Below are 5,332 nucleotides of genomic sequence, written 5' to 3'. Positions count from 1 at the left end.
CATGCTTAATTTACTATAATCCATCATAAACCTATAAAAACATTGCGAGCGAATATTGTATATGAAATGTGCGGTTGTTTATGTCTGTTCCTTCGGAGCAATGGTGTTACAACGTATGTATTCATCAGAGAAATTTTACGGTACTTGAGAAAGTACCTCATCAAAATACCTATATTTTACACTTAAAAAAATTTTGGTATATCAAGGTAACCTATAGTAAAAATTTGGTACCTCTAGATATTTTTTTAAGACTGTAAAAAATAACCCCTATTAATCAACATAGGCACTACTGGTTTTCGAACCTACATATATATCATGATGGATATACTGATTGTGATAGGATTGATCCAGTGCTCATTTTCGCCAATACTGATGCATCCATGGCTAACCCTAGTCATCGATTCAATAAATCTTGCCGAAATTTCAATGGTTAAATCAAATCAGCAGTACTGTATATCGGAATAGGAATAAAATATAGACACATATTATAACACTATGAATATAGACATATCTATAATATGTTATATTTTATACTATTTTTATTGTTTGATGAGGAGTATGATATAATGCCCCTGCAAAAGGACGATACGGTCCAAAAGTAGCACAAGGAACTCTATCGGTAGATACGCGTCGCATTCATACGACTTTGAGGCTTTCTACGTGTGTGCACTTGTTATCGCTCATAATCTCGATCACCACATTATTAAATATTGTATTTACTTACAAGAAGTACGTATTCATCAGTAGCAAATGGAACTATACTTACTTTTTTTTCTCCTTCTCTTACGCGGTTACGCCTCATTCGATCACTCGCGCTTGCGGGCTGAGCTGATGATCGACCGTGCTACGGCCGCGCTGCGCGCGCGGCACGTAGACGGAGCTAATTAAGCCAGCGCGCGCTCTCTCGAGATGGAGACGGCGAGGCGAAGCGATCCCCCGATCTCACACGCACGACGTCGTCGCCGCGGTCGCCGTCTCGCTCGGCAGCCCGCGCGGCCCACCACCTGCCCACGGCCGCGCTCCCGCGCCGGCGCTCGACACGTGCCGCTGACAGCGACGAGGCGAATCGCGCGACGACAAACAACCGCAAAGTTTACTCGTTATGGAATTCCCCTCCCCCTATATCGTCGCCCGATGGCGACCGGCCGCGCAGCCGCGCCCGCGCCCGCGCTGCCATTTTTGGGCCCCAGGCCTTCGCTGCGTTTCCTCTCCCGGCCTTCTCACTGGCCCGCTAAGCACGGCGCATCATTGCACATCCACTCGCGACGTCATTAGCAGCTAATTAAGCTAAGCTTAATCTAGATCGAGTCGAGCAGCAGCTAGCTAGCTAGCTGGTAGTCGACAGATAAGCTGAGAGATTATAAGATGCGACCTCAGCCCCCGTCTTTTCTGATTACGATTAGGGTAGATAATTACGCGCTTAAGACTAAAGCTAGCCACACAACTTAGCTGCTAATTTCGTCCATGGAAAGCCACTAATCCTGCTTATCCCAGCAAGATAATTACTACGCCCATTAGGCCACGGCTTGCCCGAAACGTTCGCTTTGTGGGGCCTACGTGCTTCCCCACCGCAGAGGCGAAAACTGATCGGACGTGCAGGGGCCGTCCCCATCGATCGCTCGTGTTAGGATAAAGATTAGTTTTTGTTCGCTTTGCTTAATTAGCTTGCTTAAGATATATCGTCACCTGGATTAGCCGGGCTAGTTGTTTGGTGTTGTGTACTACGTGATGACCTGAGCTAAACCCCGCTATAGCTGCTGGCACACGTGTTTACTTGGCAAAGGCCGGGCTGATGACCACCCTTCGTAATGGATTTTGTCAATCGCCTGGTTTGTTTGTTTTTTATTTTAATTTAGTGGCGAAAAGCCTAACTCCATACAGCTGGTGTGAAGTTGACACATGGAAGATTAATTCATTTTTACGTGAAAAATAGTTTGATATATCTCTAGATTCTATTATATATATCTTCATACGTGGAGCAGCTAAGTGCCCCACATGAAAGCTAGGTGTGAGACGAGTTTCTACGGGGATAAGCAGCATCAGGGATTTGGCCTTTCGATGGAAAAAGACTTGACATGCATGTCAGGTCACACACATTTTCATTTCAGTCAAGGTTCATGAGTCAATACTCCTATATGCATGCATGGTATAGTACATTACATCTGTCCTTTTTTTTTTTTAATCAAGGTTGCATCTGTGGAGTGGTGGGAAAAATTGACAAGCAATTGAGCTCCCACCTAGCTTCTAGCACCATAGTTTTTGTCCCGTTTCACCACTGGATCTAATTGCTCAACAGTGATGAACAAGATTGTAGTGGTAGATTATTCCTTTCACCATTTACATTCTACACAATAATGTTTATCTCTTTAAAGCTCTATTTGTTGACAGCAAAATCCCATAGCACATGAGGTTTCATCAATCAAATTTTTGGCACGCTTTCGTTGTGTACTTAACATGAGAGGGACTAGTGACAAATTAAAAGCATAGTTCGTACGACCAAGGCGAAATTAACAAAGACAAGTCATCATCATCATCTGATGATGGTACTACTATGAGTACAATAGTTTCTTTGTTTCGCCAGACTAACCTACCGGTCCTGTTGTCTGTGTGCCCTCTTACCGAAAAAGCCCCAACAAACAAATCTACTCTCGCAGCTAGCCTTGTTCTCACACTATCATCTTGTATCGAACCATATTTAAGACCATGCTCGCCAGGCCCCACAAGCTTGTCAACATTCTGGATTCTTTTGTAGTACTAATTCGGTCCATTTTATATCGCCATGCAGACTTGCAACTATGAATAGGATGGGATTTTCAACTGTGGAAGTTGACAACATGAATACCCGGTTATGAGTAGAGATGAAAACACACGGAAACTAGTTTTATCATATTTGTTTTCATATTTTTTTTCGGAATCGGAATCGGAATCGAAAACTCGGATATGGAAATAAAATCGAATATTATCGAATATAGATACGGAGCGAATACGAGACGGAACGAATACGGTAGCGAATATTTACCGGTATATAAAAAACCCCTCAAATTGAGTTTATTGATAAATGAAGAGATATCGTTTATTATTTTAGTTCAACATCTCCAACATTTATATCGTCAATTTTGTAGACGGTCCCACAACTGTATGTGAAAAATCGATTTTCATGGCTGTTCCTCTAAGAGATCCATATGCAAATATGATTATCATTTTCTATTCCCAAGACCTTTTAATAGATGTATAACTTACTTACCATTGTATAAATTGGAGATGTTATTTATTTTACTTCACATCTTCGAAACTTGTAATGTTTGTATTATACTTTAAATGCTTTCAAATACAAATGTTATAAACTACAAAGTGGTAGATCCCGTTGAGCTCTACAATTTTGATATGGAACACATCTCCATCAGATGTCGTTTGAATTGTAGATCTGAGATTTTGTAAAAATTAATATGGTATATTATAATGAATATTTAGACCCTTAAATGACCTCAAATAATAAAATAGTCAATAATAAAGTTGTAGATCTCATCGAGCTCTATAATGTTGATATAAAGTTTGTCTTCATCTGATTCCGTATGAAAAGGTTATGCATATATACGTGTTTTTTCTAAAATTTGCTCAATGTCTCCGGATATCCGAAAAAAATTCCGGATAGTTTCCGACCGTTTTCCGATTCCGACGGATAGTACCCTTACTGTATTCGTTTTCGTTTCTGAGAAAAAAAATCCGAATTCGTTTCCGAATCCGAGAATTTCCGGATAATTCCAACCGAAACTATCCGAATCCAAAAAATGGTCCGGACGGACGGAAACTATCCAAACCAGTTTCATCCCTAGTTATGAGTTATGACCTTAGGCTTAGTACTAGCATACTCCCTCAGCCCTGTTTTTATTTCTGATTGAGATATATATATTTTACCTTGGTTTTCATTAGCATTTTTTAACTGCTAAACAATGTATTTCTTATGAAAACTTTTTATGTAGAAATTGCTTTAAAATATAATATATAAATTATTATTTAAGTTTTAAATAATTAGAACTCAATTAATCATGTGATTAGTTTTCTTTTTTTACGTCTTCATTTTCAGTGAACTTAAACGGGGCCTCAGTCCCTAAAAGGTTAAAGTTAACTTTAACCTAAAAAATTATCCTGTACTAAATTTTTAAGAATATACCTTTATTACTCGATTGTTTCATTCTTGGTTTAGCCATGCATAGAACCAGCAATACTCTCTCCTCTTCTCATTTTCTCTTTTGCATTAATGAAGGTATATATACATTAGTTTTTTAACCTTATGTGTAATCTATTATTTTTTACTAGTTAAACCTATAATCTTTCAGGGATGGAAACAATACTCTCTTCGTCCCAAAATATAAAAAACCTAAAACTACGTTTCCTAGTATAACATATCTAACATAGTTCTAGTATGGGACGCTCCAGTGTTTCTGTCCATATCCGTTGCATTAGGAAACGTCTCATTCAGTATTAGGTTCTTATATTTTGGGACAGAAGTAGTAGGAGTAGCATATAAGAAAAACATAAAGGTTTCACTTTTATTAAGTTGTATGTATTCACTGGGCCAGAGCAATTTTTTGTTTGTGGATATTTAGTACTCCATCTCACGTGAAGGTTACAATTAATTTGATTTGTATTTGATAAGGAAATAAACACGACTTTACCATTGTAACCTTACAAATGTCTACACAAAATTGTTAATTCCGGACCTTTCATTCATAAAACTGCACCAAAATAAAGGTGTGAAAACAAATAAGAAATTACATTCTTGACACTTCCAAAATGCCCTTAATTAATCCTAAGAAACAGCAAGAGAAATGATTTTTTAGTTGCTTGTCTATAATTCGATCTTAAAATCTTGCAGTGAGAGTTTACATGTATGGGCTAATATTCATTAACAAGTATGAACTAATAAAAGAAACACATACTACTATAGAAATAGTCATCACTATTGATTCACCACAGCGGTACTATTTGTTGGTTCCTGGCATGAACCCACAATGTGATAAGATACCCGCAATCACAGCCATGTCCTAAGTTAAAAACAACTTTGATAAGGTAATTAATTATAGACGTGTTGTAATCACGTCGTTTTTCAACTAGGGATGCGCTGGTCATCTTTTCGGTTTGTGACCGTGCTCTATTGTATCTTAGCACCTTGGTACCAATTAAGATTTTCTTTTCAGCAACTGTGTTCCTGTTCACTGTAACCAAACTTCTTTTCAATCTTTAACAAATCTTGGCCGGTTTCTCGGTGAAAAAAAAAGAAAATATAGACACGAGTTCGATTCCATGGCGCACATATTCCGAGGTGATATCC

Source organism: Oryza sativa, chromosome 3 (genome assembly GCF_034140825.1).
Source record: "Oryza sativa Japonica Group chromosome 3, ASM3414082v1".
In the NCBI taxonomy this organism is placed as follows: Eukaryota; Viridiplantae; Streptophyta; class Magnoliopsida; order Poales; family Poaceae; genus Oryza; species Oryza sativa.
This window is presented reverse-complemented; position numbering follows the sequence as displayed.